Source organism: Oncorhynchus masou, chromosome 1 (genome assembly GCF_036934945.1).
Source record: "Oncorhynchus masou masou isolate Uvic2021 chromosome 1, UVic_Omas_1.1, whole genome shotgun sequence".
In the NCBI taxonomy this organism is placed as follows: domain Eukaryota; kingdom Metazoa; phylum Chordata; class Actinopteri; order Salmoniformes; family Salmonidae; genus Oncorhynchus; species Oncorhynchus masou.
Genome location: NC_088212.1, coordinates 63,641,668 through 63,656,150, shown reverse-complemented (window position 1 = coordinate 63,656,150; position 14,483 = coordinate 63,641,668). Strand labels below are relative to the sequence as shown.

At 46.2% G+C, this 14,483-nt stretch overlaps 1 long non-coding RNA gene across 2 annotated transcripts; it reads right to left on the bottom strand.

The window, feature by feature from the left end:
• Positions 1-73: 73 nt before the first annotated feature.
• On the bottom strand, positions 74-13,694 carry LOC135548017 (uncharacterized). Of its 2 annotated transcripts, none has more exons than XR_010456763.1 (3): positions 13,503-13,694; positions 12,231-12,486; positions 74-1,032 (listed from the first exon to the last, which is right to left on the bottom strand). It is a non-coding gene; the product is annotated as an uncharacterized LOC135548017 (long non-coding RNA). The 2 variants fall into 2 exon arrangements; XR_010456764.1 differs by having other exon boundaries at positions 12,231-12,287.
• Between the last annotated feature and the right edge of the window lie 789 nt (positions 13,695-14,483).

The window sequence follows — 14,483 nt, the reverse complement described above, 5'->3', positions numbered from 1 at the left end:
GGCACCATCCCAGTCAACTCCCCCCTCCACTATCACTGCACTTCATGTGTAAGCACTGAGCATGCATGGCTGCTTCACCCAATCATAATCATTTATCACAATAAAATAACAACAGTTTGCAATCAACGGTAGATCCACATAGCCAGGTAAAACACTTCTTCAATCACTAGATGTAATATTGGGGTGGTGAACGATTAATGACTTACCACATAATTGTTAACACCATATAAATGAACTTCATATAAATGCACACACTCAATCTCATAGCAATATCACAAGGTCAATCTTCTTTCCGATTTGGATAATCTGGCAACGTCAAAGCATTCCCCCTGGCATGTCCATGTTTGTCTTGGCTTATAATGCATTTGTGTGGTATGGAGTCCACATACCTACAAACCCATAAGGCTATATTAAAATGGAGTGCTGACTGTTAATGGACTGGGACAAACATATGACTTCACTGTCTGTTGTGGCTTCAAGCTCATGTAATGAATAATACAACAGTCAATGGGCCTGACAGTTGCTGTTTATATTTATATTGTCAGCACAGTGTCTTCCCTCCAAGATCACACTCAGTCAACTTGTCCTTGAATTACACAGACAAGATAGGAAAACAACAAAGAAACCTAGAGAGGAACCAGGCTATGAGGGGTGGCCAGTCCTCTTCTGGCTGTGCCGGGTGGAGATTATAACAGAACATGGTCAAGATGTTCAAATGTTCATAAATGACCAGCATGGTCAAATAATAATAATCACAGTAGTTGTCGAGGGTGCAGCAAGTCAACACCTCAGGAGTAAATGTCAGTTGGCTTTTCATAGCCGATCATTAAGAGTATCTCTACCACTCCTGCTGTCTCTAGAGAGTTGAAAACAGCAGGTCTGGGACAGGTAGCACGTCCGGTGAACAGGTCAGGATTCCATAGCCGCAGGCAGAACAGTTGAAACTGGAGCAGGAGCACGGCCAGGTGGACTGGGGACAGCAAGGAGTCATCATGCCAGGTAGTCCTGAGGCATGGTCCTAGGGCTCAGGTCCTCCAAGAGAAAGAGAGAATTAGAGAGAGCATACTTAAATTCACACAGGACACCGGATAAGACAGGAGAAGTACTCCAGATATAACAAACTGACCCTAGCCCCCCGACACAAACTTCTGCAGCATAAATACTGGAGGCTGAGACAGGAGGGGTCAGGAGACACTGTGCCCCCATCCGATGATACCCCCTGACAGGGCCAAACAGGAAGGATATAACCCCACCCACTTTGCCAAAGCACAGCCCCCACACCACCAGAGGGATATCTTCAACCACCAACTTACCATCCTGAGACAAGGCCGAGTATAGCCCACAAAGATCTCCGCCACGGCACAACCCAAGGGGGGTCGCCAACCCAGACAGGAAGATCACGTCAGTGACTCAACCCACTCAAGTGACGCACCCCTCCTAGGGACGGCATGAAAGAGCACCAGTAAGCCAGTGACTCAGCCCCTGTAATAGGGTTAGAGGCAGAGAATCCCAGTGGAGAGAGGGGAACCGGCCAGGCAGAGACAGCAAGGGCGGTTCGTTGCTCCAGAGCCTTTCCGTTCACCTTCACACTCCTGGGCCAGCATGTAGTGAGATAGCCTGATGCAAAATATCAATTCCAGGAGAAAAACTCCCCATGTAACTAAATTACTGAGTGAAAGTAAGCTCACCCATGCGGTTAATTTGACTAATTTTCTGAAATGACTTCTGTTTCTCATGAGGGGATGTAGCTAGCTAATGAGTTTGTCGGTCCACTCCAGCTGAATAATATGTATAGAGATCCTATTAAATAACTATTCTAGTATTCTAATTCATAATTCTATGGTCATATGACCCACAATGAGTGACAACTGGGGAATGCAGCTGATCGGTAGACTACTACGGTGACAACACAATGTCAGACCCTGGTGTCCTCTCACCATTTTTGTTTTTAATTGAACCCTTATTTAATTAGGTAAGTCAGTTGAGAACAAATTCTTATTTACAATGATGGCCTACCAAACACAAAAGGCCTCCTGCAGAGACGGGAGACTGGGATTAAAAATAAAATAAAAAATACAATATAAATATAGGACAAAACATACATCACAACAAGAGAGACAACACAACACCTGGTCCCCCACAGCACAGCACAGCACAGCACAGCACAGCACAGCACAGCACACCCTATATCTTTAAAGGTACAGCACCCTGGTAAGAATGTACTGTATTTTCAACCACATGGCTGTCAGGTAGAGTCATAGCATCTGTACTGAGAGAGGTGTTATTGATATTTTTGCTACGAGTGCTTTACTATGTAGATTCTCCACTTGTCATTCCTGTCTTATAATCAATTTGATGTAGCCAATGGTAATCTGCAGTTTGAACCATAACAACGTTTTAGTAAAGGGATGAGGGATGGGACTGGAGAAATGAAAACACTTTCAAAGTTATAGACAGAGTTATGGATGCAAGGACTGACCATCCATGGTATCAAAGTTATAGTTCTCCTGTTGGAGATCGAGCTACTTTTTTCAACATTCTGTTAAAAATCGCGCAACATTTTAACGTCCTGCTACTCATGCCAGGAATATAGTATATGCATATGATTAGTATGTGTGCATAGAAAACACTCTGAAGTTTCTAGAACTGGTTCAATGGTGTCTGTGACTATAACAGAACGAGTTCCGTGGTGAAAATCCCAAGAAAACCTGATCACGAAATCGACAAAGAAAAAATCCATCCGCCAGTCTTTGTATTGTTTATGGCTTGCCATAAATGATGGAACTGTGTTTGCAATTCCTACAGCTTCCACACAATGTCGCCAGTGTTGTGATTACCAGGTCCCTTTATCCTTGGTCAGATGAATCAATTGCACATCCTGTCTTCAGGTGCGCAACTGAAAAAAATGTCTGTGAGGAACTGGACTTCGTTTTGAAAACTTCTAGCTATTGAATACAGATCTCTCCGTGATCAATTTGATCGTTTATTAACGTTTACTAATACCTAAACTTGAATTACAGAAGTAGGTTGAAGTGTTTTGTCAAAGTTTATAGGCAACTTTATGAATTTTATAAAATGACGTCGCGTTCGGAAACGTGACTTTTTCCATGGATTTCTCGGTGTTCATAAATGGACATTTTGGGTATATATGGACCGATTTAATCGAAAAAAGACCCAATTGTGATGTTTATGGGACATATAGGAGCGCCAACAAAGAAGCTCGTCAAAGGTAATGAATGTTTTATATTTTATTTCTGCGTTTTGGGTAGCGCCGGCTACGCTAATTTCTTTGTTTACGTCCCCTTTGTGTGTTTCTGGGGGCTGCATGCTATCAGATAATAGCTTCTCATGCTTTCGCCGAAAAGCATTTTACAAATCTGACATGTTGGCTATATTCACAACGAGTGTGGCTTGAATTGAGTACCCTGCATGTGAATTTTAATGAAAGTTTGAGTTGTATCGAGTACAATTAGTTGGCGCTCTGGAATTTCTGCTGATTTGGTTCCTGTACAGGTACATATGTTATGAACTTGAGTGAAGACCCAAAAGCGGTTTTAACAGAAAACAGAGTTCTTTAATGAAAATACAGGAATGGCATAAATCCTCTTCCAACGTTGTCAGCGGAACAAAAAGAACGTTAGTATAGTGCAGGATGCTCCTGCCAGGCAGACTCCGACAGGACAGGACAAGGTGGAAGCAAACGAGACGACAGCTTGCTTCTGGCATCAAAAAACACAAACAAGAATCAGACACTGAAAGTAGCAGGAACAGAGAGAGAAATAGAGACCTAATCAGAGGGGGAAGAGAGAACAGGTGGGGAAGAGTGAAAGAGCTAGTTAGGGCAGATTTAGAACAGCTGAGGAATGAGAGACAGAGAAGGTAACCTAAAAAGACCAGCAGAGAGAGAGAATGAAGAGAAAGGACAGGAACAGACATAACAAGACATGACAGTACCCCCCACTCACCGAGCGCCTCCTGGCGCACTCGAGGAGGAAACCTGGCGGCAACGGAGGAAATCATCGATCAGCGAACGGTCCAGCACGTCCCGAGAGGGAACCCAACTCCTCTCCTCAGGACCGTACCCCTCCCAATCCACTAGGTACTGATGACCACGGCCCCGAGGACGCATGTCCAAAATCTTACGAACCCTGTAGATGGGTGCGCCCTCGACAAGGATGGGGGGGGGGGGAGGGACGAGCGGGGCGCGAAGAACGGGCTTAACACAGGAGACATGGAAGACCGGGTGAACGCGACGAAGATAGCTGGGAGAAGAAGTCGCACTGCGACAGGATTAATGACCTGGGAAATACGGAACGGACCAATGAACCGCGGGGCCAACTTGCGAGAAGCTGTCTTAAGGGGAAGGTTCTGAGTGGAGAGCCATACTCTCTGACCGCAACAATATCTAGGACTCTTGGTCCTACGCTTATTAGCGGCCCTCACAGTCTGCGCCCTATTACGGCAAAGTGCCGACCTGACCCCCCTTCCAGGTGCGCTCGCAACGCTGGACAAAAGCCTGAGTGGAGGGGACGCAGGACTCGGCGAGCTGAGATGAGAACAGCGGAGGCTGGTACCCGAGGCTACACTGAAAAGGGGATAGACCGGTAGCAGACGAGGGAAGCGAGTTGTGGGCGTACTCTGCCCAGGGGAGCTGTTCTGACCAAGACGCAGGGTTACGAAAAGAAAGACTGCGTAAAATGCGACCAACAGTCTGATTGGCCCGTTCGGCTTGACCGTTAGACTGGGGATGAAAGCCGGACGAGAGACTGACGGAAGCCCCAATCAAACGGCAAAACTCCCTCCAAAATTGAGACGTGAACTGCGGACCTCTGTCGGAAACGACGTCAGACGGAAGGCCATGAATTCGGAAAACATTCTCGATAATGATCTGAGCCGTCTCCTTAGCAGAAGGGAGCTTATCGAGAGGAATGAAATGAGCCGCCTTAGAGAATCTATCGACAACCGTAAGAATAACTGTCTTCCCCGCTGATGAAGGCAGTCCGGTGATAAAATCTAAAGCGATGTGAGACCACGGTCGAGAGGGAATGGGAAGCGGTCTGAGACGGCCGGCAGGAGGAGAGTTCCCAGATTTAGTCTGCGCGCAGACCGAACAAGCGGCGACAAATCGACGCGCGTCACGTTCCCGAGTGGGCCACCAGAAACGCTGGCGAATGGAAGCGAGCGTACCCCGAACGCCGGGGTGGCCGGCTAACTTGGCAGAGTGGGCCCACTGAAGAACGGCCGGACGAGTAGGAACGGGAACGAACAGAAGGTTCCTAGGGCAAGCTCTGCGGCGACGGAGTGTGAGCGAGTGCTTGCTTTACCTGCCTCTCAATTCCCCAGACAGTCAACCCGACAACACGCCCCTCAGGGAGAATCCCATCGGGGTCGGTGGAGACCTCAGAAGAACTGAAGAGACGAGATAAAGCATCAGGTTTGGTGTTTTTTGAGCCCGGACGATAAGAAATAACAAACTCGAAACGAGCGAAAAACAGAGCCCAACGAGCCTGACGCGCATTAAGTCGTTTGGCTGAACGGATGTACTCAAGGTTCCTATGGTCAGTCCAAACGACAAAAGGAACGGTCGCCCCCTCCAACCACTGTCGCCATTCGCCTAGGGCTAAGCGGATGGCGAGCAGTTCGCGATTACCAACATCATAGTTACGTTCTGACGGCGATAAGCGATGAGAGAAAAACGCGCAAGGATGGACCTTGCCGTCAGAGAGAGAGCGCTGAGAAAGAATGGCTCCCACGCCCACCTCTGACGCGTCAACCTCAACAACAAACTGTCTAGAGATGTCAGGTGTAACAAGAATAGGTGCGGATGTAAAACGATTCTTAAGAAGATCAAAAGCTCCCTGGGCGGAAACGGACCACTTAAAGCACGTCTTAACAGAAGTAAGGGCTGTGAGAGGAGCTGCCACCTGACCGAAATTACGGATGAAACGACGGTAGAAATTAGCGAAGCCCAGAAAGCGCTGCAGCTCGACGCGTGACTTAGGAACGGGCCAATCAATGACAGCCTGGACCTTAGCGGGATCCATCTTAATGCCCTCAGCGGAAATAACGGAACCGAGAAAAGGGACAGAGGCGGCATGAAAAGTGCACTTCTCAGCCTTCACATAAAGACAGTTCTCCAAAAGGCGCTGGAGGACGCGTCGCACGTGCTGAACATGAATCGAGAGAGACGGTGAAAAAATCAGGATATCGTCCATGTAAACGAAAACAAAAATGTTCAGCATGTCTCTCAGGACGTCGTTAACTAGTGCCTGAAAGACAGCTGGAGCGTTAACGAGGCCGAAAGGAAGAACCCGGTATACAAAGTGCCCTAACGGAGTGTTAAACGCCGTCTTCCACTCGTCCCCCTCCCTGATGCGCACGAGATGGTAGGCGTTACGAAGGTCCAATTTGGTGAAAAACCTGGCTCCCTGCAGGATCTCGAAGGCTGAAGACATAAGAGGAAGCGGATAACGATTCTTAACTGTTATGTCATTCAGCCCTCGATAATCCACGCATGGGCGCAGGGACCCGTCCTTCTTCTGAACAAAAAAAAACCCCGCTCCGGCGGGGGAGGAGGAGGAGACTATGGTACCGGCGTCGAGCGAAACCGACAAATAATCCTCGAGAGCCTTACGTTCGGGAGCCGACAGAGAGTATAATCTACCCCGGGGGAGTAGTTCCCGGAAGGAGATCAATACTACAGTCATACGACCGGTGTGGAGGGAGAGAAGTGGCCTTGGAACGACTGAACACCGTGCGCAGATCGTGATACTCCTCCGGCACCCCTGTCAAATCGCCAGGCTCCTCCTGTGAAGAAGAGACAGAGGAAACAGGAGGGATAGCAGACATTAAACAGGTTACATGACAAGAAACATTCCAGGATAGGATAGTATTACTAGACCAATTAATAGAAGGGTTATGGCGCACTAGCCAGGGATGACCCAAAACAACAGGTGTAAAAGGTGAACGAAAAATTAAAAAAGAAATGGTTTCGCTATGATTACCAGAGACAGTGAGGGTTAAAGGCAGCGTCTCACGCTGAATCTTGGGGAGAGAACTACCATCTAAAGCGAACAAGGCCCTGGGCTCCCCTAACTGTCTGAGAGGAATGTCATGTTCCCGAGCCCAGGTCTCGTCCATAAAACAGCCCTCCGCCCCAGAGTCTATCAAGGCACTGCAGGAAGCAGATGAACCGGGCCAGCGGAGATGGACCGGAAAGGTAGTGCGTGATCCAGAAGGAGAGGCCTGAGTAGTTGCGCTCACCAGTAGCCCTCCTCTTACTGATGAGCTCTGGCTTTTACTGGACATGAGGTGACAAAATGACCAGCGGAGCCGCAGTAGAGACAGAGGCGATTGGTGATTCTCCGTTCCCTCTCCTTGGCCGAGATGCGAATACCCCCAGCTGCATAGGCTCAGCATCCGAGCCGGCGGAGGAGGGTGGCAGTGATGCGGCAGGTGGCAGTGATGTGGAGAGGGGAGCAACGGAGAACGTGAGCTCCTTTCCACGAGCTCGGCGACGAAGATCAAACCGTCGCTCTATGCGAATAGCGAGAGCTATTAAGGAGTCCAGACTGGAAGGAACCTCCCGGGAGAGGATCTCATCCTTAACCTCGACGTGGAGACCCTCCAGAAAACGAGCGAGCAAAGCCGGCTCGTTCCAGTCACTAGAGGCAGCGAGAGTGCGAAACTCAATAGAATAATCCGTTATGGATCTATTCCCCTGACATAGGGAAGACAGGGCCCTGGAAGCCTCCTCGCCAAAAACAGAACGGTCAAAAACCCGTATCATCTCCTCCTTAAAGTCCTGATACTGGTTAATACACTCAGCCCTCGCCTCCCAGACTGCCGTGCCCCACTCACGCGCCCGTCCGGTAAGGAGAGAAATGACGTAGGCGATGCGGGCTGCGCTCCTGGAGTAAGTGTTGGGCTGGAGAGAGAACACCACATCACACTGAGTGAGGAATGAGCGGCACTCAGTGGGCTCCCCAGAGTAACACGGCGGGTTGTTGATCCTGGGCTCCGGAGACTCGGAAACCCTGGAAGTGGGCGGTGGATCGAGGTGGAGTTGGTGAACCCGTCTTGTGAGGTCGGAGACTTGGACGGCCAGGGTCTCAACGGCATGTTGAGCAGCAGACAATTCCTCCTCGTGTCTGCCTAGCATCGCTCCCTGGATCTCGACGGCGGAGTGAAAAGGGTCCGGAGCCGCTGGGTCCATTCTTGGTCTGATTCTTCTGTTATGAACTTGAGTGAAGACCCAAAAGCGGTTTTAACAGAAAACAGAGTTCTTTAATGAAAATACAGGAATGGCATAAATCCTCTTCCAACGTTGTCAGCGGAACAAAAAGAACGTTAGTATAGTGCAGGATGCTCCTGCCAGGCAGACTCCGACAGGACAGGACAAGGTGGAAGCAAACGAGACGACAGCTTGCTTCTGGCATCAAAAAACACAAACAAGAATCAGACACTGAAAGTAGCAGGAACAGAGAGAGAAATAGAGACCTAATCAGAGGGGGAAGAGAGAACAGGTGGGGAAGAGTGAAAGAGCTAGTTAGGGCAGATGTAGAACAGCTGAGGAATGAGAGACAGAGAAGGTAACCTAAAAAGACCAGCAGAGAGAGAGAATGAAGAGAAAGGACAGGAACAGACATAACAAGACATGACAACATAATCCTGAAGAAGTTTGTTTTGAGGCTATACCGTGTTTGTTTACATTTACATTGTTTACAAACAATGGAGTTAAACAAGAGTATAGTTTGCATTCGGATGGGGTACAACAGTTAAATGAAGGACATGAGGCAATCCATAAATGATAAATGTATTGAAAAGTTATTGACAAGCAGCCAGCAGCCAGTCCTCCAGACTGCTGCCTGAGTGTCTTTGTCTGCTCGCACAAGCTGTGCTCTGCTTTGATACCAACACAGAAATATATAGAAAGTCATTGATTTAATATTTGATATTTGTAACGACAGACAGATGACTCGGTGTCTGTTTGTATGTGGTCTGACGGAGGTTTGAGGGCAGTGAAGGTCAAATGCATAAACATCATAAATGATTTCACTCTGAAGCAACACATCTATAAATTAAACTGTTGACAGGATTATATCTTTGCCCCTTGGTGGAGACATTCAAACTAAAAGACGTCAAGAAAAGTCAAGAAAGTAGTCAGCCCACTTGCCTGACTCCTGCTATTCAGAAGAGTAATATTTTTTATTAAGGGTCTGGAAAAATACACTGCACTATTTACATAGATAGAGAGGCTCCTCAATGGGAGGAGTTGTGAATACAATTAATTCAACTGAAATACAATGAACTCTTATGACTCAGAGCAATGGATTGGACATATTCTTTCAAAATAAAATATCAAAGAAATTAATGACGTCCAGAGTTATGAAATTCCTGTAGTTGTCATTCAAGACTATGTGACAACTTGTTGATCTAAGGAGGTTTTGAATGTTATATGATCACATGACTCGGGCATGTGAGTAACCTGGTTCAAAGGGACAGTTCTCCAACCTCGGCAATCAGTGAGTGGTGTAAACCTTTGTTGATTCCGTACTGAATAACAGTGATTGAATCAACATGAAAAGCTTTAAACATTCGTGACTAAGACCTTTGTATCGACAGACATAGCTATCCTGATTTGTGCTGCAGAGAAAATAGAGAGGATCCCGAATGCATAGTACAGCAAGGTCAAAGTGTAAACCATACAGAGAACAGCTAAAGAGTAGTGCACCGAGTCGTCTCTTTCTCCTGCTTTAAAAACCTTTTACAGCAGAGGACTAAATCAGCGTCACGCAGAGTGTTTCTTGGTAGTCAAACAAATCTACTTTGAAACAAAAGTACTCCACTCATAGGAGTGGAGTAGTTTGTTCATAACCATCCTCCTTTTTTGAGGCCACTAGGTCATTTGACTGCAGGAAAGGTACAGCTGGAAACCTTAATTGGTGAAACTGCCACGTCTGTTTGGGATATTACCACAAAGAAGTTACTGCAAACAACCAACACAGTTTTTTCCCTCTGACATCATTGCACGAGTGATAGAACAGCACAATATGTACTGCAATTTTTCTACGCGCACACACACACACACACACACACACACACACACACACACACACACACACACACACACACACACACACACACACACACACACACACACACACACACACACACACACACACAGACATATTTGGCCCTCAGATCCTCAAATTCTACAGCTGCACCAATGAGAGCATCTTGACTGGCTGCTTCACTGTCTGGTATGGTAACTGCACCGCCCTCAACCACAAGGCTCTACAGAGGGTGGTGCGGACAGCCTAGTACTTCTCTGGGGCCGAACTCCATGCCATCCTGGACGTTTATACCAGACGGTGTCTAAGGAAGGCCCAGGAAATTGCCATAGACTTTAGCCACCTAAGCCATGGACTGTTCTCTGTGCTACCGGAGCAACGGGTCTCAGACTAACAGGCTCCAAGAAAGCTTCTATATTGAAAGCAATTTGACTGCTGAATGGCTACTCAGACTATCTGTACTGACTCTACCTGCACGGGCTATATACAGATTCACATGTCTCTATCCACACAACACACACACGTAACACACTCACGCGTACTGATGTCACATGCAGTCATGGCCAAACGTTTTGAGAATGACACACATATTAATTTCCACAAAGATTGCTGCTTCAGTGTCTTTAGGTATTTTTTGTCAGATGTTACTATGGAATACTGAAGTATAATTACAAGTGTCAAAGGCTTTAATTGACAATTACATGAAGTTGATGCAAAGAGTCATTATTTGCAGTGTTGACCCTTTTTTTTCAAGACCTCTGCAATCCACCCTGGCATGCTGTCAATTAACTTCTGGGCCACATCCTGACTGATGGCAGCCCATTCTTGCATAATCCATGCTTGGAGTTTGTCAGAATTTGTGGGTTTTTGTTTGTCCACCCGCCTCTTGAGGATTGACCACACGTTCTCAATGGGATTAAGGTCTGGGGAGTTTCCTGGCCACGGACCCAAAATATCGACTTTCTTGGGCGCCCTGAAGCCTTCTTCACAACAATTGAACCGCTCTTCTTGAAGTTCTTGATGATCCGATAAATGGTTGATTTAGGTACAATCTTACTGGCAGCATTATCCTTGCCTGTGAAGCCCTTTTTGTGCAAAGCAATGATGATAGCACGTGTTTCCTTTCAGTTAACCATGATTGACAGAGGAAAAACAATGATTCCAAGCACCACCCTCCTTTTGAAGATTCCAGTCTATTATTCAAATTCCATCAGCATGACAGAGTGATCTCCAGCCTTGTCCTGGTCAACACTCACACCTGTGTTAACGAGAAAATCACTGACATGATGTGAGCTGGTCCTTTTGTGGCAGGGCTGAAATGCAGTGGAAATGTTTTTTGGGGATTCAGTTAATTTGCATGACAAAGAGGGACTTTGCAATTAATTGCAATTCATCTGATCACTCTTCATACCATTCTGTAGTATATGCAAATTGCCATCATACAAACTGAGGCAGCAGACTTTATGAAAATTAATATTTGTGTCATTCTCCAAACTTTTGGCCACGACTGTACACACGCACACTCACTGCTGCTACTTTTCACTCTTATTGTTATATCCTAATGCCTAGTCACGTTATATATTTATTTAACCTTTATTTAACTAGGCAAGTCAGTTAAGAACAAATTCTTATTCACAATGACGGCCTACCCTGGCTAAACCCAGATGACACCGGGTCAACTGTGCACCCCCCTATGGGTCTCCCAATCACGGCTGGATGTGATACAGCCTGGATTCAAACCAGGGACTGTAGTGACACCTCTTGCACTGAGATGCAGTGCCTTTAGACCACTGCGCCACTCGGGAGCCCCAGCCTCCTTTACATATTTACCTCAATTACCACGCATCCCTGCACATTGATACGGTATTGGTACTCCTTGTATATAGCTTCATGCTTGTGTGTTTTATTTCTCACATGCTTTTTAATCTTTTATCTAAAACTCTACATCTTTGGGAAAGAGTTTGTAAGTAAGCATTTTACTGTTGTATTTGGCGCATGTAACAAATAACATTTGATTAGACACACACACACACACACACACACACACACACACACACACACACACACACACACACACACACACACACACACAGACATACGTGACAACGCTAAATGAAATGTCTGCTGGCAGATGGCTGTTTTTATCTGTACACGTACCTGTACATCATGTCCTGTCCTGTAGTGTGATACCCAACACAACACACAGGTTCCAGCCTGGAATCACAAGGCCTTAAGACAGTCAGTGGTTGTGAGAGTGAGACACAATGACCTTACCAGTCTTATGTAACATCAGGCACTAAGAGCATGACAGTTCAGAGACATCAACAGCATTACAGTGCCAGGCAAGCAAGCAAGCAGGCAGGCAGGCAAGCATGGCATCCATCCCTCTGTCCTTGCATCAGTCATTGCCCACCTGTTTCAGAAACATGAATGAATGATACCAATGAGACCATCAGAGAGACAATCTGCTAACTCGTTAGCCCTGACACAGTTCCTATTAACAATGGCTGTTTTATATGTTGTAATTACACTGATGAGGTACATGATACTGTTCAGCCAGTATCCATCCCTAGATCTACAGTAATATAAGTACACGACAACATACTGTACGCTGTACGCTCACCTATTTGCTACAAAGCATGTCAGCTTTTTTCTGTTTGTCAATGAAAGCCTCACATTTGACATTTCATCGATACTATAGCAAAGTAATTTTGCACAGACAAAAGGGAAGATGGCTGTGAACGAACTACTCCACTCCTACGAGTGGCAATAAGAATGAGATCGCACATTGATACATGTCAGAAGGTGCTTTCAACTGGGATGTGGTAGTAGCCCTATCCTGCAGTCAAATTATCTAGTGGCCTCACGGGTGGAGTGAAATTCTTATTTTTCATAATTTAATAATTTATCAACATTATTAGATTTTTTTTATGCAGAAAATCCGGTGTTTCTATGTCTAACGGTTTTGTTATATTCAGTATTCTATGACGTATATAAAGTGTAATATTGGGATTCAAACTCACAAATGAATACACAAATGAATACATCAGATCTCCCGGTGGAAGAAAGTCACATAATACTACAATTTATTTTCCCAACACCAGCAAATTCTTTAGTTGCAAGGCTGGACTTTTCCTAATGTTGAGCCAAGAAGCATGGCAAAAGGACAGACAACTTGTTTACTCAACTTTACTCTACTAGGCTACCTGTTCTTTCTCCCTCTGTCAACAGCCAAGTTGAATTCACATGATTTCACAAAGCTGGTACTCAGTCAGCTGTGTAAGGAAATAAGCAAACAGGAAACCACTCACCCAGAGGCGACGCTCCGAGTGGCCCGGAGACTTTAATGCAGAGAAACTTAAATCAGTCCTACCAAATTTCTATCAACATGTTAAATGTGCAACCAGAGGGAGAAAAAATCTAGATCACCTGTACTCCACACACAGAGATGTGTACAAAGCTCTCCCTCCATTTGGTAAATCCGACCACAGCTCTATTGTCCTGATTCCTGCTTACAAGCTAAAATTAAAGCAGGAAGCACCAGTGACTCGGTCAAAAAAAAGTGGTCAGATGAAGCATATGCTAAACTACATGACTGAATTGCTATCATAGACTGGAACATATTCCTTGATTCTTCCAATGACATTGAGGAGTACACCACATCAGTCAGTGGCTTTATCAATAAGTGCATCAAGGTCGTTGTCCCCACAGTGACTGTACGTACATACCCCAACCAGACACCATGGATTATAGGCAACATTCACACTGAGCTAAAGCTGCCGCTTTCAAAGTGCGGTACTCTAACCCGGAAGCTTACAAGAAATCCTGCTATGCCTTGCGACGAACCATCAAACAGGCAAAGTGTCAATACAGGGCTAAGATTTAATCATATTACACTGTCTCCGATGCTCGTCTTAAGTGGCAGGGCTTGCAAACCATTACAGACAACAAAGAGAAGCACAGCCGCAAGCTGCCCAGTGACACAAGCCTACCAGACGAGCTAAATCACTTCTTGCTTCGAGGCTAGCAACACTGAGGCAGGCATGAGAGCATCAGCTGTTCAAGACGACGGTGTGATTAATGCTCTCCGTAGCCGACGTGAGTAAGACCTTTAAACAGGTCAGCATACTCAAGGCTATCCTCCCGAGTGGCTCAGTGTTCTAAGGCTAAGGTGTGCCACCAGAGCCTCAGGGTTCAAGCCCACTGACCAGCATTGTCCGGCAGGGATATCCTTGTCTCATCGTGCACTAGCATGTCCTGTGTCGGGCCAGGCGCAGTGCACGTTGACCAGGTTGCACACATTGGCGCAGTATTTTTATTTATTTTACCTTTATTTAACTAGGCAAGTCAGTTAAGAACAAATTCTTATTTTCAATGACGGCCTAGGAACAGTGGGTTAACTGCCTGTTC